This window comes from Anas platyrhynchos, chromosome 14, assembly GCF_047663525.1.
Source record: "Anas platyrhynchos isolate ZD024472 breed Pekin duck chromosome 14, IASCAAS_PekinDuck_T2T, whole genome shotgun sequence".
In the NCBI taxonomy this organism is placed as follows: domain Eukaryota; kingdom Metazoa; phylum Chordata; class Aves; order Anseriformes; family Anatidae; genus Anas; species Anas platyrhynchos.
The window spans coordinates 10,594,779-10,609,207 of record NC_092600.1 but is presented as its reverse complement, the minus strand read 5'-3'; positions in this window follow the sequence as shown (position 1 = coordinate 10,609,207).

Here is a 14,429-nt window from a genome sequence, read left to right as displayed (position 1 = left end):
CAGAGCTGGGGTCACACCCGGGGACTTGCCTCAGCCCTCTTTGTGGTGCTCAGCTCCCCACAGCCAACCCAGGGAACTGCTGTGGGCTTGCACATCTCAAAGCCCACTCCTTTTTTCTGGCCCCCTGAGATGCTCCGAGAGCACAGAGGTGGTGAAATGCCCCTGCTTTGCGGTTGCACCTCTCCGAGCTCCCCCTCTGGGCACATGGGGACCATGGGGAAGCCTGCACTTTATTTCCGAGGGGTCACTGCTCCTATCACACAGCTCTCGAGCTCATTTGCTATTTTTAAGCATGCTAAAATTGCATCCGTACCACAGAGCTCGTTGGGCATTCAGGCTCCCCGCACAACAGGCAATTTGCTGTGCCAGTTCCAGCTCTGTGCGAGCTCCAAGCCCAGTCAATCAATGTTGTCTCCACAGAGCAGGAAGAAAAAAGCCACATCTATTGTACTCTGTCAGCTTCCCTAACCACTTCAAGCCATTAGCTCTGAAGGCTGTTCAGCTACATCCATATAAAATGCATCCTGCCCTTCTATTCCTGGTAATATGCTCTAGACTCATTTTTTATGCTGCTTTCAAAGTTCCCAGGCGATATATCGGTGGCAGAGACGTGCTGGCCCTTCGGTGGGCACTCTGGGAAATGTTTGAAGACAGCGAGCACCTGATTTTCCCTGTAACTCTCCCGAAATTCATGTGCCACTGCAATGAGGATGAGCGTGAAGCAAGAAATGGACATCAGAGACGAATAGCTCTGCCCAGGGCTTTGGGAGAGGATGACCTCTACATTCTTGCATTGTGCTTGGAATAAGTGGGTGAGGAGGAAATAACCGTGGGCAGCTGCAAAGCCGGGCTGAGCAACCTGAAAAGGATCAGCAGAGCTCTGGAGAGAAGCAGGGAGCTGGGTCATTTCTTAGGTTCAAGGGGGGGCAGCTGGTGGTTTGTATTTATCAGCGCAGTCCCCGGGGCTGACGGCCACGTGAGCACAACGTCTGGGAGATGTCTCAGCCTGGGACCTCAGCCCTGGCCACCCGTAAGGCCCAAGTGCTGTGCTGTGGGTGCCGGGGTTGGGCTCCACGCTTTAGGTACGGCAGAGACGAGATGTCTCCAGGTGCTCTGGGGAGCTGGACAGCAGACGGATTTTTCTGTATAAAGCTAACTTCCCTTTTTCCTGAGTGCTCCGAGCTCTTGGCTTTGAACCTAGCAGCGATCTCTCTGTTATATGGCTTGCCTTTGGAATGAACTTTCCAGGTGAATGCGAGTCCAGGAGGGAGCAGAGGGCTCCTGGTGCATGGCGCAGCACAAGCACTACCCACAGCCTGAAAACCCGTGTCAGCAGAGTGTGAATGATGCCAGGGACAAGCACTAAAGCAATTTCTGCTGCAAGGGGAAGCAGTCCAACCTGAGATTTTTTTTTTTTTTTTTTTTTTTTTTTTTTCTGTGCTATTTAAAGACAGAGCATGTGTGTGCCTCCAGGTAGATACGGGAGAACACAACTCCACAGGGGACCTTGCTACCATGTATCACAGCTTTTACATAGGTTTGTAGGCTTCAAGCTGGACCCCAGCTATTGCTATTTACGTTGCTAAAATTGTCATTGCACCCATCACTTGGTGTTTGTGCTGCTGCCCAGGAGGGGTGAGCATAGCTTCTGTCCTGTGTGCTTACATGGGCCTCTTGAACTTTATTTTATAATGCCGTAGGAGCCCATTAACTGCAAGCTTTGGTCATCTCGCAGCAATCCTGTGCCTGGGTAGTAGATGTCACATAATATCAGTAGATAGGGTACAATTTTAGCTTCCTAAGTCACTTTCCAAGTTGGAAATAGGCTATGAAATCCTACGTGTAACAAGACAGCTGGGACTTACTCATCTGGGCTCTTGCAGAGGCTCTTTTGGTGCTGTGGTTTCTTTCCAGAGTGATAAAGCAGAAGTGGTCAGTTTTAATTTCATGGAAAGCCCCAGCACCTTCTTCCAGATGTACAAACTACCACGTACTACAAGGAGGCAAAAAGCAGGGCTGTAATATCCAGACCTGGGAGCACTCTCCATGTGTGTGCGCGTTGCTAACTGCGGCCTCTCCCAGCCGTACCCCGCAGGTAATGGTACGCTGCTCGGCGCAATTAGTGCTTAGGGCTTTGTGCATCCCGACCAGATGATGTGGCCATGCATGATTTATGCAGCACGGAGGCAGCTTTGTACGCGGCTGGGATGTGACGTTGGTGCCTCTTTATGTGCCTCGGCAGCGCAAGGCAGGAGCTTAATGAGGAGGTAATTCATGTCCTGGCTGCTCGGCCAGCTTTGCTGCCACAGGTATCCGCGGGCACACAGAGACGTCCCCGTGTCCTTCAGCCCTCTGCTACCCCCAGGTGACCCGAGGAGAAGGGTGCTGTGCAGGGTGCTGTGCAGGGTGCTGTTTCACACGAGGGCTGAGCTGTGCAGTGGATTCACAACCAAGCTGGGGCCAAAACCACCAGCGGTGCTGTGTGCTCTGAGCTCTCCCCGAGGGCTTCCCCCTGGATGAGGAGGCAGCCAGGCATGGCACAGCCTGCACCCTCTGCCTTGCCACTTCCAGACACGTTTCTTTCTCCTGCTTTGCTGCAGGCATTTGCCTCTGGGCTTGGCCTGGTTGGTGCTTAGCTCCTCCTCGCCAGCAAAAAGCTTGAATGAGAGCAGCAGGAAAAACCTCGCCACAGGGCTGGCTGTGCACAGGGGCAGCGTGCTTCAGGAGCTCCTCATCCCTCCAGGTGTTCAGCACACCTGGCTCTGTGTTACTGCAGTCAGCACTGACTGCAGCAGGTCCGCAGACAGAGTTGACCTTGGCAAATATCGGAGTCGTTTGTTGGAGGAAAAATCCTCCTCGTTTGGCCAAGCACCACAGAATCTGGGGACAGCTTCGCCTTCTTCAGCAGCACTGCTCGTGACCACTTTTCCACCTGTGCAGGTCCTGAGTTTCCTAGGGAAAATGGGTGACCAAAGAGGAGAAAACCTAAAGGAGTGGACTGGATAATTTATGTATCTCTGACAGCTGGGTGCATATGGATTGCTCTTTAAAGGGGAATACAGGGAATAATGGCTTGGACTCACAAGAAGGGAGATTTATCTTCTATAAAGATTGGGGATGTTGCTTTAAAATACAGTCTGGTATAGTCTTTCCCCTTTTCCCAAGCTCCCAATGCGGGTGCTCAGCACCTGGAGGCCTCTCCCTGGCCTCTCCCCTGGACTCCTCCAAGAGGAATTTGATGGGGAGGTTGCTACCTGGCTGGGATCGTGCCCAGCCTTCGGTGCCCGGGTCCCGCCGTTGTGTGGGGCTCATTGTTTCCACAGGCTGCTTTCATTCCTCCCCGTGTGCGTGCGTGTTGGAAGGCTTGCTGTGTTTTCTTTTATTTTGACACCGCTTTAAAATAAACTCCAATCTGCTAAAAATTTGGCATTTCCTTCCCGCTGGCTGGGTGCTGACATGTTCCCACAGAAGGGTTTGTATTCGGAAATTGTGCAGGAGGCAGGGTCTGAGGGGGTGAGGGCCTGGCATTACTCTGGGCGTGCTGGGGGTGCCCGTGGGCTCTGCCAAGCATCACAGGTGAAATCCTCGTCCTTCAGGTGACTGGGGACTCTCCACAGCCCTGCTGCAGCCCTGGGGGCTCGCTGAGGTGCCTTGTGGCAGGGTTTTGGTCATGTATAAAAGAATGGGAACCAAGATTGAGCTCCCAGGCCTGCATGGATATCAGATCCGAGTGTTTTTCCCCATTTCTGGATCAGCTGGAGCTGAGGAAGGAAGCCCTGTGCCTCCTGCCCTCACTGAGGGCTGTGGAAGCACACAAGGTATGGCAGGAATAATTGGATCAGAGCTGCTCCTGATCCACTTAGTGTGAGTATCTCTCGAGATGGAGCAGTGATACTCGTGTCCTCCTTCTCCAGTAAATACTCGAGGCCCAGTGGGACGCAGGCTGTCAGACTGGTGTAGGACACCCACAGCCTTCTTGCTGGGCTGGGACCAGCAGCGTTACAGAGAGGAAAGGCTCTGGGGTGAAACCTTGGCCGTGCAGAAACCCTGCTACAAACCGCACGCGCAGCGAGCCGGGCGTCCTCCGCACCGCTCCATCTCTCAGCCAGGCCAGACGTGCTGCCAGGAACCTCACATCTCACTTCCCCGAAGAGATGCATTTCCCCTGCCTGTTCCTCCTCCCGAGCAACCCCACCACCGCACACACGCGCATCCACGCTCGCTTTTTCTCTCTCCCTCTCCCAGCAGTGGCACAGCACAAAGCACGCAGCACCCTGCCTGCACCCTGCGCCCCGTGGGCAGCACCATCCCCAGGGGCTTGCGGGCATCGGGGCAGCACCGTCGGCCCAAAGCTGGTCTGGAAGGGAGCCCCAGCGTGATGGGGAAGCTGAGAGGCAGGCGGCCATCTGAAACCCGCGTTGCCATGGCTCTGGGGAGCAGCACAAGGCTGCGTCAGGCTTGTTTTGTTCGGCTCGGCGCGGAGCCGGTAACCTCGCGCAAGGACGAGGCTTAAAACAACGCCGAGCGAATGTGCTGACAGGGGGAGAGGGATTGCAACAAAGGAAATTACTGAATTGCATCGTGCTAATCTAAGCGTTCCGGGAGAGCTTGCAGCTCAGGCTTTGGGAACAAACACCTTGTGTTCGGAGGAGACTGGTTCGGGGATTGTCAGACGGAGCACGAAGGGAGTTTGGCGTTGGCGAGAGATGCTGCATTAAGCAAACCCTTCCATCTGGCTCCAGGAGGGGAGCTAAATGCAATTAACAACAAAAGGCTCCTCCATACCGTCCTACCTCCACGCAGATTTGGGATGGAAAAGCGAGCCTTTTCTTCTGCCACGGCGCATACACGGCCCTGGGTCGGAGTGCCAGCCCAGGTGACAATAAGTGCCAAATGTCGCAGTGTTCCTGAGGTGCAGACGCTCGCCCAACGGAAACTGGACCGGAGCCAAACTCATTTAGCATCAGCCATCAAACAGTCATAAGCTAATTGTGAGCTTTGACAGGTGCATCAGGGATACTTTCGGCGAGAGAGCTGCCTGCCCCGGGCACATCTAGGGCTCTGTGGCAGTGGGGACATCTTGTCCCTCAGTGCGCAAAGCTTCCCAGACACACACAAGTTCCTAAGAGGTGACTTGAAGGCTGAAGCCCTACCAACTGCTTCCTAGCCAGCCCCTTGTGCTGCACCTGAACGTGTATTTAGCGTGCACAGATCCAAGGCCACTTCCAGAGGTCCTGTGATGGCAGTGGGGCGATTTAGGGGTCTGGACTGAGCCTCAGAACGGCTGAAGGAGCTGGGTGAGGTGATCTCACCAAGGTGACACAGCAGGGCTGTAGCCCAGCCAAGTATAAGCCCGGCCTCCCCCGGTGCTGCTAAATGTGTCAGCTGGCACTGTCAGTGAATGCAGAGCTATAACTCCTTGCCCTGTGCATGTGCAGTATTTCTGAATGGTGCGTGTATGGACACTAACATCGGGCATTAGCGCTATGCAAAGGGTATAAATCAGGTTTATTACTGCACGTCCAAGCGAGTGTCAGCACGTTGGTTTTGCTCTCCTTGTCATTTCTGGTCTTCTTTTCTACCCAGCCCCTCCTGGTGCAGCTTTCAGTGATGTATTTGGAAAACTCTCTCCTGTGCACAGGCTGTTGATCGACCTTCGCAGGCAAAACTGAACGGTGTTGGTTCAGTGCTCAGTGGGAAACCACTGCGGATATCACCACTGGCAGGTTAGAGGATGTTCTGAAACGGGCAGTGTTTGCATGACCACGCTGGGAAAATATTGACATTAACTGATTGAAAAAGACGTGTAAATCTTTGGTGATGCTGCCCGGCTAGGACTTAGCGTGTTTGCGCTGCGGTGGTTACTAAATATAATGCCCTGGTACAGAACTGGGGCTGCTTCCTGACCGAGACCCTCGTGCACAGCACAGCAAAGCCAGGAAACAGCACTTGGGGCTGAGTGAGGAGACGCCAGGGTTACGGAGAGGAGAAGGGGAAGCTCTGGGGAAGTTTACGCTGCCCTTAATTCAAGTCAGTTCAGCTGCTTCGGAGCTGCTCCAAGGCCTCGATGCTGTCGGGAGCCAGGAGCGGAGGGAAGCAGGCGTGTTTGAGGGGCCCTCCCCTGGCGCAGGCACCTGCTGCCGGGCTGCAAGTAGGGCAGCTTGGAGGAGAGGGGAAGGAAACCACGGCGCTGCCTGCCAGCACCAGGGCTGCCCGAGCTGCAGGCTGAGCAACTGCCAGAGGGAAAAGGGGGGAGCACGGCGACGGCATCGCCACCGGATCCCCGGCGTTAGCTGGAGGAAACTGAAGCCCTATTTCCACTAGGCTCAGGGCTGATGACTGGAAAAAGTGTTTCTCTGTTTACAGGAATCTGAAACCTTGTAATTCTCCTCTGCTTTCCCTCCCCCTCGCCCTCGCTCTTTCCCCTGCAGCCAGCCAATCGCTCGCGGACGCACTTGGAAAGGAGGGTTTATTCCAACTCGAAACCTCTGCAATTTAATAAGAAAAACAATTTAGGAACAATAGAAACCGCAGCAGCACGATAAACAAAATATGGAATGAGTCCAAGGCTGGAAAAGTTTGGACAAAGCACCCTGAAATCAGACATTGGTGTCCCCAGGCCTGGCGAGGAGAGGACGGGCACCTGATACCCGCAGCATCGGGACCAGGGCAGAGCTGTCCTGCGTCCTCCCTCCTGCACCACCTGAACCCAAACCTGCAGAGGGTGGCTTGTTCCCCTGTGGAGATCTCATCCTGATCCCTAACTGAGGCTGGTTTAATGCCAGGAACACGAGCACTGCCCCTGCTCCTGCCGGTGTGGGCTGAAATGCGGGGTGCTGCCGCTGGTGTCTGCAGGGTGCGCAGGCTGGGACTGTGTGCCCTCCCCGTGGTGAGCCTGTATTATCACAATAAAATTCCTAGGAAGGTCTGGATTCAAGAAGAATTCAGATCCTACGTAAAAACCTGGCTTCTCTTTGTCTTTATGGATTTGTTTCTAGGTCGCTCTCTTTGGCTGGGCTCTTGCCTCCTTTCTCTGTTCCTTGGCTTTCCAGAGAGGTGGCTGCGGCTCTGCTCCAGAGGAAATTTCCTGAAATCATATTAAATCGTATTAACCAGAGGAAGAGCTTATCTTCCTCTTTTTATAGCTGTAAAGCTAGCAGTGTTTAGCTAGATTTAGGGAAGGGATAGAAACGGTCAGTGAAACAGGAGGAGGACGTGTGGAGAGGCTTCTCCAAGTCACTCATGGGCTGCAGCTCTGCACGTTAACTCTCCCTGCTTTGGGTAGGAGTTTTGGTACAGCAGGGGCTGGATTCACAGGCATTTGAGATTCAGGAGGCGTTTTCTGTGAAGCACCAAAATCCAGTAATTCAGAGGCAAGCCTTCAGCTTGCTTCCCCTCTGCACGTGATGTGTGTTATCTTTATTATTACTTGTCAGGCCCGCATCTCGGACACCGTCGTGATTTAATGTCTCAATGCAAACATGTGGCTGGTATTGCTTCTAGCTGACTTGTTTCCTGTTTTGCCTCTCGTGTCCTTCTGTTTGCTCACCAGCACACAAAAAAAGGACCAAAGTTCATAAGTGCTGGCTGGAGAGCTGCGCTATGGAAGCCGTGGCCATGCTTTGGGAATTGTTTGCAATTGCAAGCACACAACTGAAAGCCCAAAATGCTGCTCGTTGACATTTTTTCCCTTTTCTGCAATCCTGTTGTGAATTGTTTTTGTAGGCTGGTGCTGGGTTAACCAGCAGTGTCAGCCCCTCGTTGCCAGAGGCCAGCAGTTCTTGCACCCAGCTGAAGGTGGTCATGAAGAAGGACGGAAGGCTCCGGCAGCTCAATAGGAATTTTCCTTGCTCAGACTTTCCCCTATTTCAAAATAGATTGTGTTAAACCTTTAGTATTAATTGGGGATCACGTGTATTCGAATACCACAGATGCATTATTTACCAGCAGAAAATTCTGGCAGGTCTGAAAATACCCTGAGATACTAAGTGAAGCAGGAAACTTCTGAATTATTCACAACTTGGATAGGCAGCAATCATTTGCTGGTATTGTAGCAAGTTTATGATTTTAAATTATTATTTTCTGGTGCTTTCTTGTTTGCACACCCATACCTTTTTATGCCTTTTTTTTTTTTTTTTTCTTCTCCCCACCCTTGTGTTCAGCAGTGACTTCTAAACTTTTGCAGATGTGGGTATTTTCGGAGCCCCCTCCCCTCTTTAGACAGATTGCTCAGGAAGGAGCACTCAGTTTCCATGCAATATTTTTTTTTTGCCATTTGACTTGAGCAATTTCTGTAGGTTGGCATAGGCAAAGTGCAAACAACGAGGTGCTCCCCTCCTCCCCCCCCAGACAAGCAGGAGGGAATTGCCCTTTGTCAGCCCAGTTTCATACTTTGGGGCCCTGGTGTTGCAAGACTTCTTCTGAGAGATTTTCTTTCCTCTTTCCCTTTAAATCTTGTAAATAGGCTCCTCTGCTCCTTAGGTAATTGCAGTTATTTTTGGAGCAGTGAATTCACATTAAGGCAGAAAGTATTTACTGCAAAAGGCGTCAGAGCAGGTAAAGACATTCCTGCACTGTGGAGAGCATCACTGGGCTGCAGCCACCCCCATCCAGGACTCTTTTTTTGGGTGCCCTAGATTGTCCCTGCATGAAAGAGCTACACTTCCCATGGACAGAATCACAGAATCTCTGACCTGTGGCCCTTCCTGGAGCAGAAATCCCAAGGAAGGGTGTGCCAGGGGCATCAGCACATCTCCAGGGCCTGGGGGTGAAGAGGAGAGCTGGCCCTGCCAGGTGGCACATGGCTCTTCCCAAAGGATTGGGATCTCTTTTTAATCCTCTCTCAGTAGCCTGATCTCCCCTCCCAGCCACACTGTGGGGACAGATTTGCTCTGTTTCTGTGCTGGCGTATCCCTCCATAATCTCTCCACTTCATTTTTCATGGATTTAAAAAGTGAATGTGATGGGGGAAGAACTGCTGTTGTCACAGCTCTGTGACTGAACTCAAAAGAAAAAATTAAAAAACAAAACAAAACAACAATAAAATAATAAAACCCCCACCCTATTGTCATTAGAGAAGAGCTGAGGGAGCACTGTCTGGATTGAGTTGGATCAGTCTGGGTGCTAGGATTCAGCATTTGGTGCTGAACAAGGGCTGAGCCTCTTGTTTCGCAGCTGTGCAGTCCCACACGCTGTTATCCTGGGAATTCAGCGCTGGACAACAAACGCCTTATCAGGATTGCTGTAGCCTCCAGAGAGCTTCTACAGTTTTAGCTGAGTTTTTGAGAGAAGTGCTTTTAAGATAACTTCCACATCTGAGCTTTTCTTCCAGAAAATTACGGAATAATGGAGGTTGGAAGGGACCTCTGGAGGTCAGCTCATCCAACCTGCTGTTCAAAGCAAGGTCAGCTTCAAAATTAGATCAGGTTACTCAGGACCTTGCCCACTGAAGTTTGAATATTGCCAAGGATGGGGATTGAACAGGCACTCTGGGCAGCATAAACACCCTCGTGAATTTTTTTCTGATAGTCAGTCTGAATTGTCCTTACTGTAACTTATGGCTGGTTCCTCTTATCTGTCTGCTGGGCACCTCTGAGAGCAGTCAGGCTTTGTTCTCCTATTCCTCTCTTTAGCTTGTGGAAGATTGCAATCACTCCCCTGACCCCCTCTTTCCCTGAACTATTTCTTTTGAATGCTAAAAACCACTGGGTGCTCTCAGCCCGTGCTTGTGTGTTGTGTGTCCTGGCCCCCGATGTCCCCGTGCCAATTCCTCTCTGCTCCTGGCATCCCCAGCCTGGACCCAGCGCTCAGATACAGCCTCACAGGTGCCTTTGGCCAGCTTGCTCATGCCAGTACAACCCAGTAAATGGTTAAACTTCATGGCTGCAAGGGCAGGCGGCTAATCTGCGTTTAACTTGATAGCCATCAGCACGCCTCGTAGCCAGGCAGACCCTGGCCTGCCTGAAATAACTCTCCGCTGGTGTCACATTGGTCATGGGTGCACTGGGAGGTGACCCTGGGTTCGAGATTGTATGGCCAGTGGAGCTGGGAAGTTTATATTTGAGGGTTCATGTGATGGCTCTTCACGTGGTCAGGCCAGGAGGTTTCCTCCAGTGCCAGTAAAGATCACAGAGATGTGTAGTCACTGCAGAGGGAACAGGAACGAAAACTGGGCTGAAGCTAGATACAGCCTTGTGGCTGCTGCTGTCTCAGGCTGAGAGGTTGCTGTCCCCTTGGATGTGCCAGCGGAGCTGCAAATGTAATTGCTTCCCAGCCCTGTTCTGTCAAAATATTTGGGGTTAGTTTAAATGCAGGGAGGGAGATGATGATGTTTGTGGAAAGGAGACAAACAGACTGAAGGCCTGGGGATGGTAACCTCTCTGCAGCTGCAGGCAAGGAAAGGGACAATATTTTGACAGTGATATTTCTGACGTGCTCCTGTTTCTGCAGTGACACAGATCCTCTGTCTGCACCAGGTGCCTGCAGCCACATCCGTGGGGCTTCCAGTCCCAGTGATGAGGGAGCAGCACCCCGAGCATACCCGTGCCTCTGGGGCTGCACCAGGAGGGAGCAGGGCAGCCCCCAGCCCTGGGGAGCACCAACCCACAGACCTGGCAGAGCAGCAGGGCCTTCCCTGCAAAATATGGCAGCATTGGGAAAAACAGGGTCCAAGGCACTAGTGATATCATGGGAAGTGTCTTACGTATCGCAGGTATCCATAGGGTCCTGCTTCTTCCCACGTGGAGGCTTTGAAGAGGCAATTCACAAGCACAGACGGTGGGGGAAGCCGGGTCCCACTGCTTTTTGAAGGGCACATAATTCCCTTGGGCATCTTTTTTAAAAAAAAAAAACACAAAATGTTAATTAAATTAAGCTTGCAAGTGAAAACTTCGGTGGAATGAAGGATTGTTGTGGCTGCCCGGGTATACTGCTTAATTGCACAGAAAATTGTCACTTTGTTTAGCTTTTGCATGTAGACCCGGAGTAGGAGGGGTGCGTTTGTGTGCCTGAAACGTCAGCATCAGATCTCTTTATTGGTCCACGGCTCGTTCTGGGATTACAGTATATTTTGGGATGTGATGCTGTGAATAGAAGGCAGCTCAGGGCAGTGTTTTATGTAAGGTAGCGCTCTGCACTATTTTTAAATTTTTATGATATGGCAGCCTTGTTCTAGTATTTTAATAAAATGAGACATGCTCTTCCTTTTCTACAACAGCAGCAAAATCTAGTCTAGGGCTGCCCTGTTTGACAGCTTGTGGCAGGATTATAAAAAAAAATAAAGAGTTTATTCTGGGGCTATATATAAATGTTATATGTGGGTGGAGGCTGGACAGAATTGTCTCAAGGGTCACATCCAGTAAAAAGAGCACCCTTTGCACAACCTTTTCCTACAGATGCTGGCTGTCAGTAGCGTAAGGCTCTTATTTCCTTTTTTTTTTTTTTTTTTTTAATCTTTCTTTCTCTGTCAATATATTTAACGTTCACAAAATGGAAGCAGGGTTGGAACAGCCTGGAGCCTGGCAGCCCATCACAGGTTCACCGCACACCTGCGGGTTGGGTATCTGTGTCTCAGCATCCTGTGTCCCTTCACCTCGAGTATTTCCTGAGAAGAGCCTGGCCAATTTCTCTGCCTGACAGTGGTGAAGGCAGATGGAGATGCATGGTGAGGGTTCTCTGCCTTCCTGTCCCCATTGTCGGAGTCCTCCTCATCCCATGTGGATCGTGGTGCCCACCTGGAACAGGCTGCGTGCTCTCCAAGCACCGGGCACTTTGGGGCTGGAGGATGAGATTACATTTCAGATGTGCTGTGGTTATTGGCTTTGTCCTCTTACTAGTTCTGTCCTCAAAATTCCTTTCCAAAGGAAGCAACACCCGTCATTTGAGCTGGTGTTGTCACTGTAATTCATTTTTTCCTCTGTCATTTCCCCAAAAGATTGTGGTGTTTTTTTGTGACATTTTTTTCCCCAAATTCTGCCCTCACCATGTCTCCACACAGTCAGGCCGGGTATGTTTATGGGCCGAATTCTCCACGAGTTCCAAGTCCAGAGCCACTCTGTTGGGGTTAAAACAAACACACACTCTCTTTGATCATGTGAGCTCGAGTAAAACTTGGGCAATCTTCTTAAAAGTTAACCGTGACTTGCTCGGGTTTTGATAGTTTAACTGTGTCTGAATGGGTTTTATCAGATTTTCCTGAATGATTCACCTCCAGGCTAAAAATAAAAAGGGAAGCACTTCGGAGTAATTTACAAAAGAAGTTTGCATCAGGGCAGGGGCAGGAGGCCAAGCATCTCCCCGTGCGTGGCTGGAGCACGGCACCGCTGCACGGGTAATGCTGTGTGAGCCTGGTGTGGGGCAGGCAGGGAGAGGAGAAAAACAACGAGGGGCAATGCCCATGGCTCCTACTCTATATTTTTACTGTTGGACCTGATGAGAAGAATTTACCCACCAGGGTTTTAAAAATTCAATAACATTTTTGAAAAAAACAACAACTTGTTGGCATAGGGAAAGGCAAGAGAAAAAGCAAAAGACCTGCAAGAAAAGTCTGTAGTGATACCAGGAAATGCTGCTGTTGTCTTTGGGCTAAATCTGCTGGAGCAGGGCACTGGAAATTGAAGATCCATTGCTCCCCCTGCTCATTCGCTGTGTGTAGCTGTGATTAAGTGCCAGGGCTGGCCCGAGCAGCTCCGGGCTGTTCTTGTTGCCTTCCTTGAGTCAGGAGCATCGGCAGGCGGCCGTGATTCACACATGCAGCCCGCCTTGCTGGGTGCCAGATTTCCACTATTTTTTTCCACGAAGGGGAAGATCTTGCAGCCTTGTACGTCTTCCGTCTTCATTCATTTTTGCTTGGACAAAGGCAAAATTATTCCAAATGATTACTCTTATTTATTAAAGGGATGAAAATCATTCATTAGACTAGGTTCAGAATGCAGCAGGCAGCAGTGTAAGGCATGGAGGGTACAAGCCCAGTGGACATCTTTATTTTTAACAATGAAAATACACAATCTGTCTCAGCAAAATACAGCTGCTGAGCAAATTAACTCGTGTTGAATGTTTATTGGGGGTCCATAGCTCATTCTTTTGTTCTTCCTGCTCGCCAAGTGTGTTCTTCTGACTACAAAATAATAGATTGTGGCTCTGTAGAGCCTCTCGTCGGATGATCTCAAAGTACTTGGCAAACACTGGTGATTTGCTTGGGAGAGACTAATGCTTATCGTATAGCCAGGGGATGGTGCCTACCTCGAGAGCAGGGTGAAAAGGCCATGGCAGCCAAGAGGACTGCAAAATGTATGTACGCAGAGCTTAGTGCACACCCGGCGCTGTTCTCCAACAGGGTACCCGGTGTCAAAGCTGCCGTATTTTTTTCTTTCATTTACAGTGATGTCAAGAGGATACAATCATGAAGTTTTAATTCTTTTTCCAAGTCAAGGTGCTCGCACCTGCCCAAATATCTGGCGAGCTTCGTGGTGGGGTGTCTAAGCCCTGGCCGCCCTCCAAGCCTTTGTTCCCATGTCTCTGCTGCTCCCATGGAAAGCAGCCCCCCACCTACCAGCTGGGAATTTCCCCGACACATGGGCATTCCCGGAGTAACAGGAGGTTGGCAAGTGGTGTTGTGTTGCAGAGCTCTCCTCGTCTAAGCGATGAAGTATGTTAGGAGTGCCTGAATATTCAGTATCAAAAGGGTTTGGGCTGTAACCTCTCCGTGCTCCGTCTCGTCTGTGCTGCAGTCTGTAGGCGCTGTATGGAGTTAGGAAAGCCCTGGGGCTGTTCTAGTTTCAGGTTGGGACTGCAGTGGCGGCCGTGCAAGTCCCAAATTCAGGCAGAGATGGTTTTCTCTTGGTCATCATTGCTCCTACTTCGTTGTCTTGGCTTGAAGGCTGCGGAAGGCCCAGCTGACATTGCCCTGTGTCTGCCTTTGGCTTGCAGTTTTTAGACTCCTGTTGCTGCTTTGCTATTCTTTTCAACAAGCTTTCCAACCCCAAGTTACAGAATCGCAGCATGAAATCAAGTATTTGCTCACATTTAGGTGTTTTCACATGGGCCTGGACAGAGCGCTGTTTGGAGTTGCAAAGCCAATGCTCCATTTCCAGCTCTCTGAAATTTGCAGAGGGGACAAATGTAAACTTCTGTATTCAAAAACCACCCACACAGCTCCCGAGCTGGTGTAGTACTCTTCTGATGCCATCCCAGGCAGCAGAATCCTTAAATAGTCCTGAAAATACCACTGCACAACCACTTTGGAAATCCACTCTTGCAAGACTACCTGTGATTTTTGCTAACATTGGAGCTGAGCGTGTGTTTTCTTTCAGACCCAGCCACGAATTCATTTGTAATGTGATTTTGTTCGGAAGATGTGAGAAATCTGCACGCTCTCATCTTTGACCCAGCTCCAAACAAAACCTGTGGGAGCTGGGGTTTCATAAATAGTT